Consider the following 20,875-nt stretch of genomic DNA (forward strand, 5'->3'; position numbering starts at 1 on the left):
TAAATGCATAAATAATACGACCAAAATGCACATTGCTATTATCATATTTACATGTAGAACTGTAGTGTTTTTTTCTGATACTTCCAAGTTTGGCACTTCAGGTATTCTTAATCTTCCCAATTAAAACAAAGCAAAGCGGCATATACACACAATCTCAGAAATAAATAAACAAACATCCCACCCCTACATGAGAGATCATCTGCATAGCTGCACATGTAAATAAACGGCAACAGTCAATGTACAGTGGGGGAAACATGCCTCCCAGCACAGGAAATAAGTTTGGTTTGGGTGTAATGAACAACTCAAAGGCCAATGAGCCCCTCCATTTGAAGGCTTCTATCTAAACTCAGACAGCTGGCGTCTGGGGAGGCACTTTATTGCTGAGACAGCCTAAAATGTCATTCATCTATCTGTAAGACCATCCGCCTTCATCCTTCTGTCCTGCCAACACCTCATTCCACTCCTGTCATCTTTTTCACACTCTTCCTTTTGCTCTCCTCATCATTTTTTTCCCAGCATCTCACTTCTATTAAATTTTTGATGGCGCTTTGTCTCCTGCTTCGGTCAATGTCTGTTTTCCTGCAAGGTCTTCCTGATCATTTACTTGTGTTTCCCCACCTTTTCCTCTGCTCTCTTCCCCTTTATAGCACCGATCAATAGATCATTTTACACTTTTGGATATTGTGATAATAAAAGAGTATTTTTACAGCTCTACATTCAACATAACTATCATTGAAAATGTGCAGCACCAATACCTCTGCTTTCTGCATCTCAACACCGAACTGAAATAATCTATTTATGTTTTATCCCCCATTCCTATTGCTGTCAAGAGAATACAGACTGAAAATATTGTGAAAGCACTAAACCTATATTTTCAAGGGGCCAAGGAAACCTTAAAAATATCAGCTCCAACAGAATCAGGCACAAACAAGCACCGAGACCTTGGATTTCAAGAGAATCAGCAAGAAAAGGCCTAAAGAAAATAATAAAAAAAAACATTAAACACATTGGTCTTTCAAATGTAGAAAAGATGATAAAGAAGGCCAAAACTGAAAACAAAGTTCAACAAATTGATTGTTGTGTCTGCTCTGTCTGACTTTTGTCAATTCCTCAATAAGGAAAATAGCTCCTGGCTGTGCTAAATGTTACTAGAGGTAGCTTAGTGATGCCTTCACCGAATTTGCATAAATGATCATTTCAATATATTTGTAATGGACATTTAACTGGAAAGATGAAAAATATAATAGGAGTGACAATATGCAACTAAAATACACTCTATATAAGTTTAGAACACCATCCTTCCATCCATTTTTTATACCTGCTTCTTCCGTACATGGTCACGGGAGAGCTGAGCCTATCTCCTGCAGTCTATGGGCGAGAGGCAGGGTACACCCTGGACAGGTCGCCAGTCCACAGCAGGGCAACACAGAGACATACAACCATGCATACCTAAGGGCATTTTAGAGAGACCAATATACCTAACAGTCATGTTTTGGACTGTGGGAGGGAGAACGCAGGGAGAACATGCAGACTCCATGCAGAAAGACCCCAGGCCAGGAGTCGAACCCAGAACCTTCTCACTGCAAGGTAACAGTGCCACCAACTGTGCCACCATAATGCCCATGTTTACAACTATTACATTTATTTTATTATTTCTTGATTTTTTACAAATATACGTAAGGTGTCATCATAGACAGACCTTTGTTTCCCTCTATTTTCATTAGGCTGTGTTTTTGTAATTCACATTTCACCAATCACTGAACTGGGTCCATGTTCGTTAACGGACAGAACTTTAAATCTTGTTGGTTGTCTATAAAGCACTGAATGGTCTTAGCCCTTAATTTATGTAAGAGTTGCTGGTCAAGTATGAACCATGTAGACCTCCTGAGGTCATCTGAGACCTCTCCTGGACCAGAACTAAACAAGGGGGGGGGCTGTGTTTAGTTTCTATGCTCCTCAGCTCTGGAACCAACTGCATGAAAACCTGTGCAGAGGCTACTGGCTGTTGGGTTCTGGGAGCCTGTCTGTTTTCTGCTTGCTGCTAACCTTATTCGTCCAGCAGAGGGTGTCGAGCTACAGGAGGAATGTGGACAGGTGTTTCCCATCTTCTGATCGCCGTGTACGCTACTTAAGCCGTGGCTGCCTGCTACTCGTCGCCTGAGTGTTGAGCCTATGTGGTAATCATCTCGAGCCAGTTTTTGGGTTTTGATCTGCTCTGTTCCTTTCTGACATTTGTGTTTTCGCCTTAGGTATCAGTAACCTTGATGTCCATCGATCCCTTAACTATTCCTCGAGCGCTTGGAGCCTTTTGGATTACCTGTCTGGAATTCTACGTACACTCCTGGACTGAGCAATCTTCACCTTTTACTGGATCTGTGCTACATTACGACAAGCGTACTTCTCCTGCAGACCTGTCCACCCTCCTACGTAACTCCTGCTTCACCTTCCGCTCGCTTTCCACAGAAAGCACGTTTCGCTGTGAGCTCTACTTCAGTTCTCCTAAACCCCGTCTCCCCTGGCGGATTCCGTTCACTCTCTAGTAAGAGCATTTATTTATATTCATGATATTTATATTTATATATTTATATATACATTGCCGTCCTGTTTTCTTATCAGTTCTTTTTTCTCGCACAGTTGGAGAGACCAGATCCCTGTCATCCCTGTGTAGAATTTAGAAATAATAAACTTCTTTTCACCGTTTGATGCTCTCTACTTGTGTTCTTTCTGCATGTGGGTCAGATCAGTGTCAAAAATGATGTCACTGGCTCCTTGAAATTAGGACTCAAATCATTACTGTTTACCACAGTGTACCTATAAAGGCCAAAGACTGATCTAAAATTCTATTTTGTTTTATTAGCTTAAATTGATCATTTTAACATTTTTTTATTTTTACATGATTATCCATCATAATCATAATGCTTATGTTTTTGTGCTGTTTCCTGTTTTTATTGTCTGTTTGATGTTTTGTTTTTTTATCTATGTTGCTCTGAGATTTTTTCTATGAAGAACTTTGTATTACCCTCTGTGTAATTGGGGCTACACAAATACACTTGCCTTGCTTTTATCTAGGCTTAGGTTGCATGGTTTTAACTTAGGAACTTAGGAACCAACAACAGGTCACTTGCAAACACTTATTTAAACTATTTTGTTGGTATCCTACTAGGCTTGCACAATATGAAGAAAACATGTATAGAAATGTTTGGTGAATGTGCAAACAAATGTACAGTAGTTTCTTCAAGATGTACCACCACTTTAAAATTCTTAAAAAGTTTTGGGCTGCATTAAAACAGCAAAATAAACAGTCTGTCTAATGATGAAGCCAAAATCCCAAAAGTCAGGAAGATCGACTGCCTCATTCTTGTTATTTATTTGTAAAGTTGATCATTTTTTGCACTGAAATGTTAAAACGTCCTGTTTCTGACAGGTTGTGAGGAATGTTATTTGGAAAGTTTATCACTTGTTCAGTCTAAATCCCTGATAATATTAATACATTTATTATTCAGGTCACACATTCCTAATGCATGCACACTTTTTTACAACTAAATATGATTATTTTTTTAGGATTGTATTTAGGATTGTAGGTTTCTGAAACCATAACCCTAATACATTATTTTCCTAAAGATTCCTCATATGAACATTTTGTTGACTAAAATGACTAGAGGTGATCAAAATGTATCTAAAACTAAGTTTCAAAGTCCATAAATAAAATTATTATTTTAAAAACCTTTTTAAACCCATGTTATATTTAAATTATTTTAAAGTTTGTTTGATGATCTGAAAAATTTAAGTGATCCAAAAAATTAAAAACATAAAAATCAAGATTACTCTATACTCGACACAAGTGCAAAATAAAGCAATTAAGCAATATAGCCTTTGAGAAATAACAAATATAAATATATGAAAAGAAACTTCTAAGACTTTTAATGGAAATTTAAAGAATCAAGAAGACAAAAAAAACCAAGTATGTTTGTCTTATTTCCATAGAAAAACAACTTGAGGGACGGTTTGAAGATCACAGATTGTCGACTTAGAACAGGGGAGTCTGACAGAGGCTGTCTTCTTCCCTTAAAAAAGAAGATGAAGGCTTGGAACAGAGAGCTACAGTCTGGCTCTAGACCATGAATTGTAGCCGTAGGCGAAAAATTTCATTGGAGACATGGCAACGGCATCAAACAGTGTTGAAGTGTATCCCATGAATGAGATAACTGCTTGGAAAAAATTGTGTCAGGACCATAATAAGGAATACTTTGTGTTCTCTGGAAGCAACAATGGATGCCCAGCTGATTTAGTGAAATCTTATGTTGTTCCATAGCTCATAATTTGTTGTTGTAATTTCTGTTTTTTCTTTCAAGGGAATCACCCTAGTTGCATAGTTGCACTTTGCTTTGCCCGTTAGGTCCTTTCAGGTTCACTGTCTTTACTACATAATACTTTTCAACCCCCCACAGTTTTTTTTTTCTTCTTGTTTTTAATTTCACACACCCCAACCATTAATCTGTGGCAAAATCAATAACCATTTGCTGGCACGCAGGAGCTGAGGGATGTAAATAGCAGAAATCTGACATTCGCAGGATATAAAACAAGGGGCCTTCGATATAATCAACAGTAGTGCCGGTGTCATTTCTCAAACAATCCATAGCCTTATTAAAAAGAGGCGTATAATTTAGTCCCTTGAACCCAACGGTGGAGGGTGTCTGACAATAGTGTCTGATGAGTCAGGAGCTGCATGGCGACCAAAGATGGGTGGAGATGATTGAGGATGAGGACAGAGCATGAAGTTATATGCATTAGTGTTTACAGCGTTTTCCATTTGTCTTTCAGTGTTTACTTCTTTGCTGTTTGAGATTTATTTGCATGGGCTCTTTTGCTTCGGTGTGCTTTACTTTTCCCACAGTCAGATAAAATATGAAAAAAACTCAGGGTTATATACTGAAGAACCAGAAAAATGATACTTTTTAGTCATTTAGCTTGTTCTAAGCTCAGATTTATACGGAATTTTACATAAGTTTTACATGTATTTCTCTACATGTATCCAACATGTTTCATTTCTAGGAGTCTTAGATTTTTTTTGTTGAACTTCCCAAAGCAAGTCTGTTGCTTAGGTTGTATTAAGCAATTTTTACAGGAACCCTTAACACAGACAAACTAGGCAAAAACTTTGTTTCTTATCCATTCTTGAATTTAGTTAGTTTGCTGAAATCTTTTGCTTTTTGGGGGCTTTTAGCCTATTTCATGTTGTCAGACAGGTTCTGTTTAAGGGCCTTCTTGTTTTTACAAGTCTGGCAGTAATCTGGTCTGGGTGCAGCTAGTGTGAGCAAACTCAGAGGTTCAAAGACTCTTGGAGGTATGTCCTAAAACCAAGATACCTCCACAACACCCTCCTGAAGCATCAAACAATCAGCCCCAAGCCATGCTTTGACTGAGAATTATGACATTAGGTACACATAAGTAGTGTTACAAGAGCTACAAAAAAGTCTCTTAGGGCCATGGTCCAAACACGTCAAGAAGTTAATCAATTTGGATCAAAGCCGCCATTTGGTCTCTTTTACACACATTGTATCAGAGTGAACTCCTCCTACAGCTTTTGACTTACAGACTTCAAAATGAGTCAATACAGTCTTTAGGTATTGCAGATAAAAATGTATCAAAAGACATTTCCGCCTTATCCGGGACCGGGTCAGCTAACTCAGCAGAGACGCCCAGACGTCCATCTCCCCAGACACCTCTTCCAGCTTCTCTGGGGGAGCCCAAGGCGTTCCCAGGCCAGCCGAGAGACATAGTCCCTCCAGCGTGTCCTGGACCGTCCCCTGGGCCTCCTCCTGGTGGGACGTGCCTGGAACACCTCCCGAGGAAGGCGTCCAGGAGGCATCCGGTATAGATGCCCGAGCCACCTCAACTGGCTCCTCTCGATGTAGAAGAGCAGCGTCTCTACTCCGAGTCCCTCCCGGATGGCCGAGCTCCTCACCCTATCTCTAAGGGAGTGCCCGGCCACCCTACGGAGGAAGCTCATTTCAGCCGCTTGTATCCGGGATCTCGTTCTTTCGGTCATGACCCAAAGTTCATGGCCATAGGTGAGGGTAGGAACGTAGACTGACCGGTAAATCGAGAGCTTTGCTTTTCGGCTCAGCTCTCTCTTCACCACAACGAACCGGCACAGCGCCCCCATTACTGTGGCAGCCGCACCGATTCATCTGTCGATCTCCCGCTCCATTCTTCCCTCACTCGTGAACAAGACCCTGAGACCCTGAGAACTCCTCCACTTAAGGCAGGAACTCCCCTCCAGCCATTTGCATACAGTTGGCTCTAAATCACCTATGCATGATTCGACTCCAAACTGGATAATACTGATTCCTGTGAACCCACAAACAACTCAACTGGATTACATTTGAATTTAAATCAACTGCGCCCCTCAGAGTATTTCAAACGATTTATCCCGCTGATACATCTTTGGATCGGCACCAAATGTGTGTGCATCATTACGGACCACTGTCCTTCACATTGGTACGGTAAATTGATGACATCACTTTATCCATGTCCACTGAGAAGAAATTCTGTTGAAGTTTCACTAAGGACAATATTTTCAAATGTCAATTTCAAAACACTACACAAAGTCATAACTGCTTCACCACCAATCAGGAAATGACTACAACCTCCATTGGGAAGGATTTCAGCCAAATTTTTGAAGACTTCTCTCCAGAACAGAATTTAGCCGCTAATGTCAAGGATTACTGTGTCATGTCTCATGTGAACGCTACTTTCCTTGCTTTCTGTAGCAGCCAGCTGTTTTGTAGTGCTAATGCTAGAATTTCAATGAAAGGGAACAAAATACATATATCAGCTATAATATTTATATGTCTGTCCTTACAACACCTTACAAAATTGTAGTTAGCACCTCTGCCTATTCACTGATTTTCAAAATTATGTTCTTTGATGCTGCTGTGGTAACCTTCTGTTGATTTAAGTTGCTATATCCGTCAGCCACAGTTAGTAGTCTCTTGAGTTAAGCCAGTTTGTAATTTTTGGCTGGACGGTGGCAGTCGAGTCCACAGAGAGAGTTGCCAGCTGTCTGGCAGACTGAAAAATCAGACAGTGTCTTCTCGTTTTGTCCACTCTGTTTCAGAACTTCCACGGGACACTGCCTTAACATGTTTCTTTGAAGAAAGTGTGAGCTGTGTAATCTCAACTGTAGCACTTCAATCAGAACGCAATGCACACATAAGTGTTGTGTTTAAGTCTGAGCATTAATCAATTTTTAAACCCCAAAATTATTAAATTTTTTGTACTAGAATCAAAAAGCAGATTCAGACATACCTTCTCTTCAACCAATCAGCCAACCAGTGAGATGCTCACTGGGCAAGTCCTTCCGATCCTTTGGCTTCTCTTTCAACTATACCTGCTTTCACATTCATCGAGTGAGGCAGAGAAAAAGAAAAATTGACCTTTCGGTGCTGCTGTGATACACGATCAATAATTATGACATTAAATGGGTTATTGCACTTGGTGTTAAGTGAGTGATGGTTATTGCTCATTGGGGTGCTAATAAACTCTGAGGTCTGTAATACCCTCCTTTCCACAGTTCACTTGTGTTTAGAGAAAACACATTATACATTATGCTATTTGGAGTCCATGAGAAGCTTTTTCTTCAGTAGTCACAGTTTAGAACATGTTGTACACATAATGTATATTATATGAGCTGCAGCACAAAACCTTTTACCCATAAAATGTCCAGTATATTAGGTCATTTAAACTTAAATGAACAATTAACATATTCATCACAGAAAAAGTTAAACTTCCAATCACTGTTTTCTAACCTTTACATGCTCATATTAATTCAAGACCACAGTTAAGGTTTTCCATTAATAAAATTGTGCCTTTAAAAGCCTTGAAATAACTAAGCTGCAACTACACCTTTTCTATCATTTACTAAACATCGATCTCTAAACATGTAAATTAACTGGCTTCTGCTAGGCTCAAGTCAAACAAGACAAAAACATGACATGTTACAAGCTGCACGAAATACAGGAAGCAGCACAAGCATCTGTTCAGCTAAGGAGCTGCAGATGAAGAATGATCTGAACATTATTTGAATAGCTGAAAGCATAGTGGGATGTGTGTTTACATTTTCTTTTCCTAATTAAAGTTGTTTTTTAATTAATTTAATAAAAACACTTTCTACAAATCTGAAATATAACAAAGCTGTTTTTTGGTTCAGTGGCTCAACCTTGCTAACTTGGCTGTTACACAAATTTAAACACTACTGATTTTTTTGAGGATACTTAATTATTAAACCTAACTTTAAAAATGTATATATGTGCCCCATCAATCAAAATGACAATATTAAGCTTTATATGTACATAATACATATTATATTTTATAATTATATTTGTGGTTCTAGAGTTATTACATGGGCAAAAGAAAAAAAGTGTCAGTTTGACCTTATGTGGAATCAGAAGGTCATCTGCATATTAAGCTCACAGAGTTTTAGGTCAGTTTAGTGTCTCAAATAATCAGGAAGTGACATTAAACTAGTTCAGTTTGGGGCTGTGGAATTACATATGTACTAGAATCAGTTCAGTAAATTTAATTAAAATAAACACACTTATTCAGTTGGCCACAGTTACGCAGTACTGTGAAAGCCTGTTCATAGTGCTTTGTCAAACCCGTTAAAATGCCCTTGACAACAACCCAAAGAGAATGAACATGGGATGTTTAAAATGTCCTCAGTATTAAACAGCATGCAGATAAAAAAAAATATAAAATTTAAACAAAGTCATCTTCAGATTAAAATGATTTGCAGTGGTGTGTTTTGCTGTATGCAGGATATACTGTATGTAAAGTAATCATCCTGACCTTCCTCATGTCCTCCCCCATTATCCCTCCCTCTCCCTCCTTCTCATTTGACTCGAAAGCAGGACCTCAAATGCCGAAACTTAATTGCTTCCGATGCTTCACTGGCAAAGTTGAGACATGAACTGCTACCTTTTCGGTTTTCTAAAGGCAATTGACAATGTAAAGGCAATCAGAGTGAAGGCGACGCATCATTGAGTGATAAGGCGAGATTATGCTTTATTGAAGACATAATTTCACCAAAGTCGTGACTATTTTACTGCCGTTCTTCTGGGATGTTACATGAGCCCAGATTCTAATTGTGAAGTTTAAAGTATATATTTATTTCCTTTACATGAGGGCTGGACATGTTGGTCAACATGAGAAATAAAACTGTTGAATGAAGTAAAACCATGCTGACAAGAATGAAATTAAGTTACCTTTAGATATCTTAACTAAAAATCCAAACATTTTGGCTGATTCTTCAAATTAATCACTATTCAATGCATTAATTGCTAATTATTTTGCCAGCTAATTTTTATAGCACAATATTGGTCTTAATCTTTCTATGGAATTTGGCTATATGGAAAATGTCAGTGTTTCTCAAGCTGCTGGTAAACATAAGCTTCAAAAATTAACTACAGCGTCAGGACTATAATAAGCTAATGAGGAGAACACTGATCATTACACTTACGTTGTAATTTTACCAACATTACCAAAGGAGATGGTGAGATTGCTGGGCATCAGTACCTTCATGTTAGAATTCTTGTGGATTTGTTTAGCCTAGAGTAATCAGAATCACAGAAATTCCTCTGTTTTACATATTTTGGAGTTCTACTTTGCTTTATCAAACTTTTCTATTTTGACTTCATCGTTGTTGAAGAAATAATCATGTTACACCTTGATTAACACTAGGCAGAAGACAACAGGCAAAGATAAGGTGCTTTGAGCAAAATTCTAGTAAGAAACTTTCCTTAGTACAATCACAGTGGTTGTTAGTTACCTGAACTCCATTGCAGAGGAAGTTTACTCCATTATGCAAATAAATGGGAATATTTGAAAAGGTACCACACTGGACAAAAAAGCTTAAAAAATGATTGGATGAGCAGAATATATCTGAAATCCTGGCCTCCAGCTTCCATGTCCAGATCTAAATCAGATCTTTGGAATGTGCCAAAAAACGACAGGTAGAAAAGTGGGTTGATGAGGCTGGTACCAGCAGCACACCTCAGAATGCCCAGTCCCCAGGGTTACTGCTTTACTTGTTCAGGATTGAAACTACAGAGAGATCAGCAAGCTCTCAGGAACTAGCAAATGTTTTTGATCGCTTGAAGTGAAAGTATAGAAACATCAAAAACATGAATTGTCTCAATGTGTAAAGTTGAGAAAACACTGTTCTAAAGATTTAACATTCGAAGTGTGTTCCACAAAATGTACTTTCTTACAACTCAAGTTCACTTTCAGCAATGCATGACTGTGAACAATTTTCAGTTTTGGCAACTGCAAGTTTCTAACATTTTCTAACATGATGTGACAATCTCCTATCACTTACAGTATGCATCAGGGCTCTCCTTTCTGTCTAAAGGGGGATATCACCTGCCTACTTTCCTGCACTGGGATTTGACATCAAGAAGCCTGAGTGGGCGTAGGTTTCTTTTCATCCAAACTGACACTGTTGACAAATGAGAGGGGAGCGTGTGTCTCTGGCAGGTTTGTCTGTTCTGAAGGGTTAGCACAGATGATAGAGAGAATAAGTTGGATGGAAGCCTGAGAGAGAGGACTAAGAGATTGGAAGTAGAGCTCGATCTTCCTTTAAGGGATGCCTGTTAAGATACTTTCATGGGTATGCTGGAGGGAGACGGAGGTGGAAGACGGCTGAGAAGAAGGAAGAGATGAGAAAAACATAAACAATTTTAGATTGCAACAAGATAAATCGGATAAAGTCAAGATGTAGGAGAAGAGGAGAAAACCTAGAAATAGACACAATCTGTCTTTCATTTGGTTAATGTTTCAACAAATATCAAGTGTTAGGGTTTGGGCGTGTAGAAATGCAATAAATTTAAGCTTTGGCTTGAAGCAAGGACAGAAAAAGACCGACTTGAATCTAAAGTGATGGACGGCTCAAGGTGAAATCGAAAGAAATGTTTGAATCAGTGTCAAGTAATCAGCAGCACAAATATGAATTAGGAATGGATGAAGGATGTAAGGCTGGTGTCACAAGGGGCCTGGGGGTTAACTCAGCCCTTTTATTAAGAGAGATGGATTCCGAAAACAGGAGTTTCAAAATCATTTTCTCACTGTGAGTCAGGCTGACTCATACCTCAAATCTGTATGCTGAACATAGGGTTAGCAGTAGGATACCGTGAGCTTACGACAGAAACATGAGATCAGCTGTCTGTTACTTAAAAGGACAGACTACCTGTAGAAAGCATCAGAGCTTATTGTCGTTTGTACTAGATTACTTTGGACATGAGCCTAGAAAAGGACACTGATTTCCTGGCAATGTTGTGGTACAAAAAAAGAAAAACAAACTTCTGGAACTCAATCCAGAAACTCTAAAGTCTAATGCTTAAGGATTTGTTTTCTTATGGGCTACTCTTGCATAGCCAGATGTTATACCTCTGTGTTAGGGCTGGAAATTGGTCTGCCATCCTAACATCTGGAAAAGAAGAACATTTTCTTCCACCAATCACAATCATCCTTGGAAGCTTTCCTTGACAACTCATCTTATGAAGCATTCCACATTTTTATTAAGCAATTTTCTACAGTGTGACTTGGACATCAGGAAGGTTGTAAATAAAAGACTGTGGTTGGAATTTTGAGGAACCCACATAACATTGTTTATTAGTCAACTCTATGTCAGCAACTCAAGTCAACAGGCCAAGAAATCAGAATCAGAATCAGAATCAGCTTTATCGCCAGGTTTGTACATACAAACAAGGAATTTGACTCTGGTACACTTTGCTCTTTTGTTCTGTTTTTGCATTACAGAATATACAAATTTACAATTTACAATGTACAATATACACATATCTAATAGAAAAGGTGCATTTGCAACATCTGTATGCTGTTGTTCTGTACTCTATTGAATGTTCATCAGAGAAACAGCCTGGGGGAAGAAACTGTCTTTGTGGTTTTAGTAAACAGTGCTCTGTAGCGGCGGCCTGAAGGTAAAACTCTAAACATTTTATGTGCAGGGTGTGTGGGGCCTGCAGATATGTTGGCAGCTCTTTTCTTGACCCTAGACCTGTATAAGTCCTGGATGGAGGGAAGGTCAGCCCTGATTATTCTCTCTGCAGTCCTGATTATTCGTTGCAGTCTGGACCTGTCCTGTTTTGTGGATGAGCCAAACCACACTGAGATGGATGAAGACAGGACAGACTGAATGATGGCAGTGTAGAAGATGACCAGCAGCTCCTTTGGAAGGTTGAACTTCTTGAGTTGCCTCAGGAAGTACAGTCTCTGCTGGGCCTTCTTTCGAACAGTGTCTATGTGCGAAGACCATCTCAGGTCCTCAGAGATGGTGGTTCCTAAGAACCTGAAGTGGTCCACGGCCGATACAGTGTTGTTGAGGATGGTGAGGGGGGTGTATGGGGGTGGTGTTCTCCGAAAGTCCACCACCATTTTCAGTCTTGAGTGGGTTCAGTTCAAGGTAGTTCTGACAACACCAGTGTACCAGCCGATCCACCTGCTGTCTGTATGCAGACTCATCACCGTCCTGGATCAGTCCAATGACAGTGGTGTCGTCTGCAAACTTAAGGAGTTTCACGGACGAGTCCGATGAGGTGCAGTCATTTGTGTACAGAGAGAAGAGGAGTGGGGATACAGCACACCCCTGGGGGCACCAGTACTTATTGATCTGGATCGGGAGAAGATGCTCCCCAGTCTCACCTGCTGCTGTCGGTCTGTCAGGAAGCTGTTGATCCACTGACAGGTGGAGGCTGGGACGTTGAGCTGGGTGAGCTTCTGGTGGAGGATGTCTGGTATGATAGTGTTGAAGGCCGAGCTGAAGTCTCCAAACAGGATCCTGGCGTACGTCCCTGGGTGGTCGAGGTGTTGCAGGATGAAGTGTAGACCTAAGTTAACAGCATCATCTGCCGACCTGTTTGCTCGGTAAGCAAATTGCAGGGGGTCCAGCAGGGGGCCTGTGATGTCTTTCAAGTGCTTCAACACCAGCCGCTCAAAGGATTTTATAACCACAGACGTCAGGGCTACAGGCCTGTAGTCATTTAATCCTAGGATGGCGGGTTTCTTGGGAACCGGGATGATGGTGGATCGTTTGAGGCAGGAGGGGACCTCACATTTCTCCAGTGACTTGTTGAAGATCCTTGTGAAGATCGGAGCAAGTTGATGTGCGCAGGCTTTCAGACATGATGGGGAGACGTTATCAGGTCCTCCAGAACTCCACTTTAACTGGTTTACTTGCAAGTCTAACAAGGCCATTCATAAATATTTTGTTTCCAAGACTCTCATTTTGTTGATGAATGGTACAAGGAGGTAAAAGTAAATAGGTAGTATTGACAGATTCACATGTAAATTTGTACCACTCTTCCTATTCTCTATCTGCAACATTTTTGCAGGTTCAGGATCTTGCCCTAGGCAGCTCCAACATATGGAATAAAGAACCATAGGATTGGAACACTGACTCTGGCCACAGGGAGATGGTTTCACCCCTGAGGTACAAAGAGTTGAGAGCGCTCACTTTGGAATAGCTGAAGGACACCGTTCATGATGATGTGGTACTGACATTATTTTGAATCCTTGGAAATACTGGGAAATACTATTCTCTGGAACTAATAGTTAATTCACAAAACTGTACAAGTCACTGGTTGAAAAGACAAAGTTGAGCCAAAAAGGCAAAAGTCAACCTCTCAAAAGTTTATTCACGTTCAGACCCTCACCAATGGTCCAAGAATATGATTCTGAACACAACTGGCTAAAAGGAGCTTCTTCTTAATCCATAGGATCATTTGGATTAGGTTTAAGTACAACACACACGACCTAGTGAGGCAAATCATTCATCACACTTTAACTGTCATCATCTCCCACTGGAAGCTAAACTGAGCAGAAACACAGAAAATGTGATGAGTGGGTTTCTTTTTAAGAAAAAGTAACTCTTAAAAATAGAACTGTGCTAGTGTGCCAAGAAGGTTTTCAGTGAACTACTTAGTCGAGAGGCAGTCACTGGTGGGACACTGCTAGTTTGGAGGGGAATGACACATTTTTATGATGTCCTATACTATCAATGTTTTTTACTATTAAGAGATAGTGTGAAAGGCAGATCATCCCACACCCATCGGCCACTGCTCCTTTACTGCATTAATCAGATGTGGTGGGTTTGGCATCTGATTGGGATGCCAACTGCATGCCTTCTTGTGGAGCTATTTTGTTTTAGGCATATTACACAGAGTATACCCCAAGGAAGACGGAGGCAGTTACCTAGAGGCAATGGGAAACCTCCATAGCTACCTGTAGAGACTGGAGAATGCTACTAGGAAGAGAAATTAGTTGATTTCCCTGCTGGACATGCTATCTTCATGATCTGATGGATTGACGGACAAACAGACGGATGAATGGTTTGTTTGTTGCTTGGGTGATCTGTTTGCCTTTGGTTGGCTAGTTAGCTGGTTGGCTCATTAGTTGGTTGGATGGTGGTTTTATTGGTTAGATGGATGGATGGCTGGTTGGTTTTTTGTGTGCCTGGCTGGCTTTATGGGTGGTTAGTTGGCTGGTTGGGTTTTTGTTTGAATATGTTAGCTGGTTGATTGGTTTATTATTTGCTAGGTTGGTTGGTTGGTTGGTGAATGAAATACGTACAAAATCAATCAGCATACTTCAGACAGAATCAGGCACATCTACAGGGGTTGAACAATGAAACTGAAACACCTGTCATTTTAGTGTGGGAGGTTTCATGGCTAAACTGGACCAGCCTGGTAGCCAGTCTTCATTGATTGCACATTGCACCAGTAAGAGCAGAGTGTGAAGGTTCAATTAGCAGGGTAAGAGCACAGTTTTGCTCAAAATATTGAAATGCACACAACATTATGGGTGACATACCAGAGTTCAAAAGAGGACAAATTGTTGGTGCACGTCTTGCTGGCGCATCTGTGACCAAGACAGCAAGTCTTTGTGATGTATCAAGAGCCACGGTATCCAGGGTAATGTCAGCATACCACCAAGAAGGATGAACCACATCCAACAGGATTAACTGTGGATGCAAGAGGAAGCTGTCTGAAAGGGATGTTCGGGTACTAACCTGGATTGTATCCAAAAAACATAAAACCACGGCTGCCCAAATCACGGCAGAATTAAATGTGCACCTCAACCCCCCTGTTTCCACCAGAACTGTCCGTCGGGAGCTCCACAGGGTCAATATACACGGCCGGGCTGCTATGGCCAAACCTTTGGTCACTCATGCCAATGCCAAACGTCGGTTTCAATGGTGCAAGGAGCGCACATCTTGGGCTGTGGACAATGTGAAACATGTATTGTTCACTGATGAGTCCACCTTTACTGTTTTCCCCACATCCGGGAGAGTTACAGTGTGGAGAAGCCCCAAAGAAGCGTACCACCCAGACTGTTGCATGCCCAGAGTAAAACATAAAACCACGGCTGCCCAAATCACGGCAAAATTAAATGTGCATCTCAACTCTCCTGTTTCCACCAGAACTGTCCAAAGGGTCAATATACACGGCCAGCCTGTTGCATGCCCAGAGTGAAGCATGGGGGTGGATCTGTGATGGTTTGGGCTGCCATATCATGGTATTCCCTTGGCCCAATACTTGTGCTAGATGAGCACGTCACTGCCAAGGACTACCGAACCATTCTTGAGGACCATGTGCATCCAATGGTTCAAACATTGTATCCTGAAGGCGGTGCTGTGTATCAGGATGACAATGCACCAATACACACAGCAAGACTGGTGAAAGATTGGTTTGATGAACATGAAAGTGAAGTTGAACATCTCCCATGGCCTGCACAGTCACCAGATCTAAATATTATTGAGCCACTTTGGGGCGTTTTGGAGGAGCAAGTCAGGGAACATTTTCCTCCACCAGTATCACGTAGTGACCTGGCCACTATCCTGCAAGAAGAATGGCTTAAAATCCCTCTGACCACTGTGCAGGACTTGTATATGTCATTCCCAAAACGAATTGACGCTGTATTGGCCGCAAAAGGAGGCCATACACCATACTAATAAATTATTGTGGTCTAAAACCACGTGTTTCAGTTTCATTGTCCAACCCCTGTAGTTCTTATTTACAATACAAACTTGAAGTATTTTCAAAAGTTCTCTTTATAACTGAACTTTTATTTACCAGTATCTCACCCAACAAATAAGACTTCTATGTTCCCTGTATTTGAAACTTCTTGATTCTCTTTAAAAATGAAGTAAATATGTTCACTTAGGTGGCGCATGGCCATGCCTCAGCCACAACTTTAATTACCCAGCAATCTACTCTACCCAGTTCACTCATCCTTCACAGTCTGGTACGTCCTTTCAATCCCATCGTCCCTTACATTCCTCACTCACTCACCTGATCTTTCTTCCTTCTCTTCATTCCATCACCCTCATCCTGTTCCCTACTTCCTAGTTTCATTCTTTGTGTCTTTCTACTCGGGAAAAGGGCTCGGGAAAAGCCATTTTCAGAAAACTGCTTTTAAAGGCCATTCAATAGATTTGTCAATACTGGAACTAATACATTTTTATAAACACATTTTTTATGTTAAAATGATATATGTTTTCTTGTGTCTGTTTTGTTTTCCTTTAAAAGCAACCAAGAACCACCTTAAACTATAGTTTCTTCATTCTGTGGGTTAGTTTCATTCCAACATTTCAGTGTCAGTATAGGGTGACATCACTGTAAGATCCTCCTCATGTGTAACAGAGCAAAATGGATGCACAAAATTGCCTCTAAACTGAGATCAAATCTAAGCAAACTGCCTAAATGTCAATTGACAACAAACAATGATAAAAGGCTGCAATCTTGCTCAAGTGTCTTTCTTTTTTTTTTTAAATCAGCTAGTGTGACATAAACCTTAAGCTGTGTCATAACTACCATCTAAAACTTCTTTAGCCTTTACCATCTTGAGATACAATGAGACACAAATGCACAAACAGTAATGAGATCTAGGTCAGTGTCCTCATTACCAAGGGTGGTTTTATTAAAGTCACACAAAGACATCCCCTGGTTCCCAGACATGATCCCCAGCCACACCAGCACAGCTTAACTACTTCTTAACTACTTCTGCGTTGGTCTCGGCTGAATCTCGAAAATTCATTAGTGATTGTTGGTAGAGGTGACAGTGGCTCAGGTGGTACAGGTTCCTTCTCTAACCAGTTGGTTGCCACTTCGTTCCCCAGCTCCATCTATCTCAGTCATTGTGTCCTTGGGTAAGACACTTCACCTGCCTCGCCTGCTGATGGTGGTCAGAGGGTCCGGTGGCGCTAATTGTATGGCAGCCCCACTTCTGTCAATCACCCCAGGGCAGTTGTGGCTACAATTTAGCGTACCACTGTCAGTGTGTGAATAGGTGGATAACTGATGTAGTGTAGAGCGCTTAGGAGTCCTCGCTTTACATTTACCATTTTACCATCTGAGAAACATTTGCTTGTTTTCGAAGCTACCTCCTCTCAGTATCACACAAACTTGCACAACTGCTGCAATTCTGTAGCTTAGCCAGGATATCTCTTTTTTTTCCTTCTACATCTCTACCTTAAGTGACAAAGCCTCAGTAGCCTTCTCAATTATGTTGTGCAGGTGCAGTCAGCAAGAAAGAGTAATTGCACTGGGTGTTTGGAGCTCCCTGAGACGGATTGGAAGCTCAGGGCAAAACTGTCAGGGGCCTCTCCAAGGACTCGCCAGGTTGCATGTGTGGGTGTGGGTGTGTGTTCCCAGTCACGCTGTGGCAAGAAACACATTATGTTTTCATTTTGCATGTGCATGTACTGCACGCTGTCACACTCCTATGCACGTCCCCATCGAGCGTTTGAGTGTACACCTATTAACAGATGCTGGAGCACTTGTGTGAGCCGAGTTGCTGGTTGACGACTGCATCCAGCCGACCCATCGGCACCCTGACAGTGACAGCAGAGGCCCCGGGACCTGTCAGTGCCATCACACGTGCCCTTGGGCTCCTAAGAGCATCTTGATGCTTGGGCAATAACGTTGCAATAAACTGCTTGTTATAGCAATGTCATTGAGCCTCAAGAGATATTTTATGAAGGCGGTAGAATCAATGTGAATAAGCTAAAGACAAGAAGCATAAGTAAAGAAAAATACCATGATTATTTACTATAAAAATGACTTTCTAAGCAGAGAAGCAAATGGAAGGAAAACCAAAAACCCTTTTTCTTAACTTTTGTTTTTAAGAATTTTGTAATTCATGATGAAGCGTTGTTAATTCTCATTAAATCTGCTTCACCATTTGACTCAACTTGGGTGTTGTAAACCTTTACTTATCCGCAGCAGCCTGAAGCAAGACTTCAATCTTAGATTTCAGTTTGCTTTTGTGTCAGAAGTCAGAAAAGGCAAGAAGGACGGAAGGAGAAAGAACTTTCTGAATTCTTTGCAATATAATGAGTTGCTGATTGAGTACAGACGGAAATCAGTGCTTTGATGTTATGAAAATCTGATTACACACAGTTTTCAAGCACATAGATAGTCTTGTATTCCCTTAAAATCATCTGATCAACACTTACTCTCTGAAGGTTTTTCAAAGCTTGTCTTTCAAATTTGTTTTTTACTCGTTTCCTGATCACTTCTATTATATGACCAAGAGAGCATAGACGAAAAATCTAGAAAAAAGAATCTGAAAGTCATTTCTGTAACAGAAATGGTAGGAAACCCAGCTAAGAGCTGACACATGACAAGGTTTTAGCCAAAAATGTTTTAATTATCATGTTGTTGGAGACATAACTACTAATTTCTTTCTGTCAAACTGAAGCATTTTTGGTATGTTTTACAGATTGAACTTGCTTTCGCCAAATAGAGTAAAGGTTTAGCTGGTAATAACTGTTTTAAAGAATCTAATCAGTGTAGAATATACCTCTCTGAGTTTGACTGGTTCATATATTGCAAATGTCATGCTTGTCTAATCCTAAAGTAATCCTGACACTAAATAAAGCATTTAAACTACCCTTATTTTTGTTTTCACAAACAGAATAAAGGTTTCATGTCTTTTAGACACAGAATTACTACCTTTCTTACTTAAAAATCCCGGATGTTACCGGATCACAATAGCTTACATTTCACCAGATGAAGTCACACAACAGAACAGCCCTCCGTGACACAGAAGCTTTAATTAGAAATGTCGTAGCAATTTAATATCATAACGTTTATTGCCATGAGATCTTGTTACACCCCATAGAAAGGAGATGTATTTAAGTTTACATCTCCTTTGGCTGTAGCACACATCATCTAATCTCCAGCTGAGACAGGTGGACATTGATTGTTTTGGATCTATCAAAAAACTTTCATACCATGACCGTTGCAACTGAGGATGCCAACTGTACTGCACATAGGTGCCACTGCTGCATAAATTATGCATGTGCTAATGTCTGATGCCTGATAACATTAGGTAGGCTCATCCTGTGCTATGCATAGGCATTGTCTCCACTGATGGAAATTCACCACCTATGCATGCTTAAAGAATATAAGTTGGTTCTATTTTCTGATTCATTTGGTTATAAATCATGATTTGAAAAAGACAAATACAAGCATTTTAAGATGTACTAACTTATGTGGCAGAATAAGGAAAAGTGAATTGTAATGTCTTCTTTGCAAAGTTGTCTGGTTTGACCCTTGACTTTACAATGCCTAAATAATTCCTAGGTCAAACTTAAGTGGCTTAAAAACCCCCAACTTTTTTTGCTCCTAAAATGGTCAGGAACTGGATAGAGAAGCAGCCAAAGTTCAAAGAAAGACTTTAAAAGACCTTCAGAAAACTTGGAAAAGAATGTTTGACTGCTTGAAAACAAAGTAGAGAGAAATTAGGGTGGAGTAAAAACGGAGCGCCTTCACCAGTAAAGCGGTGCAGTTACAAGGCGTACGGTTCTGCAGGCAAAGCCACCAGCTGTTCCAGATGTGGGGCCAGCCCCAGATGTACTGGTTTAATTAGCATAGCCAGAGATGCCGCAGCATGATTACCCTGCACCACCCCTAGAGGATGCCTGTCGCTGTGGGTGTTATGTTTGTTTCAGTGCGTCCGTGTAACATAAAGACTTTGACAGCAGAGATGCAAGAGGGAGTGGTAGAATGATAGTCCATTCACTTATTTCCCTCAGATGCAAACTTTATATTCCCATTCTTGTGGGGTTCTTCCATCCTCCCAAACCACCCTGAATGTCATAGTTGGAAATAGAATGTGCCATAAAGGAGCGCTGATTGATGAGGAAGAGCCTAGCGCTAATGACATGTCCTCATCCACAAGCCTGCTCTCATCTCATCAGAATGAATTCCTTCACATCATAAACAGCCACCTCCAGTCGGGCTTAAACAGTGAACGGCTCTTGATGACTTTGTGAAAGAGCAGCTGAGACGTTAGCACCTTTTTCTTGGAGCGGTTGTGAATAATGGGAATCACAAAAGTTCAAGAAAATGTCAGGATTTGGTGATGACTTTACTCATGCATCTTGAAGCATCTGTTTTAGTCGTATGATCATAAAATATCTTGATGAGAGACAAAAATGCACAGACCACGAAAAAATAAAAAGGGGAAAAACACAACAACTGTGCCAGAGTCCTACTCAAGACTGAGCTGCTTGTGTGTGACACATCAATCTGAGGGAAATCAAGACGAGATGTTTTAATTAGCCAGACCCAGGAGATGTGAGGAAGCAGTTGCTCGGGGTTTGCAAACACAGACATGTTTACAAAGAAAAGTAGATGGAATTTCCCCTCAGTTATTCCTCTAAAATCAAATTGACCTTGATTGAAAACACAACTTCATACTTTGAAAAAGCAAGAATCTCTCGGGCATAGAAACTGGTTCACACATTCCAAGTAGAAAGGGAAAGAAAAACATATTTGAAACAAGGAAATGTAAT

At 40.5% G+C, this 20,875-nt stretch overlaps 1 protein-coding gene and 1 long non-coding RNA gene across 2 annotated transcripts in view; one reads left to right on the forward strand and one right to left on the reverse strand.

Annotated features, from left to right (window-relative positions):
- LOC124861969 (receptor tyrosine-protein kinase erbB-4-like) overlaps window positions 1-20,875 on the reverse strand; it is a 393,671-nt gene that overhangs the window by 205,898 nt on the left and 166,898 nt on the right. The window lies entirely within an intron of this gene.
- Window positions 2,021-2,700, forward strand: LOC124861970. The gene is made up of 2 exons (XR_007036805.1): window positions 2,021-2,177; window positions 2,250-2,700. It is a non-coding gene; the product is annotated as an uncharacterized LOC124861970 (long non-coding RNA).

Source organism: Girardinichthys multiradiatus, chromosome 24 (assembly GCF_021462225.1).
Source record: "Girardinichthys multiradiatus isolate DD_20200921_A chromosome 24, DD_fGirMul_XY1, whole genome shotgun sequence".
Lineage (NCBI taxonomy): Eukaryota > Metazoa > Chordata > Actinopteri > Cyprinodontiformes > Goodeidae > Girardinichthys > Girardinichthys multiradiatus.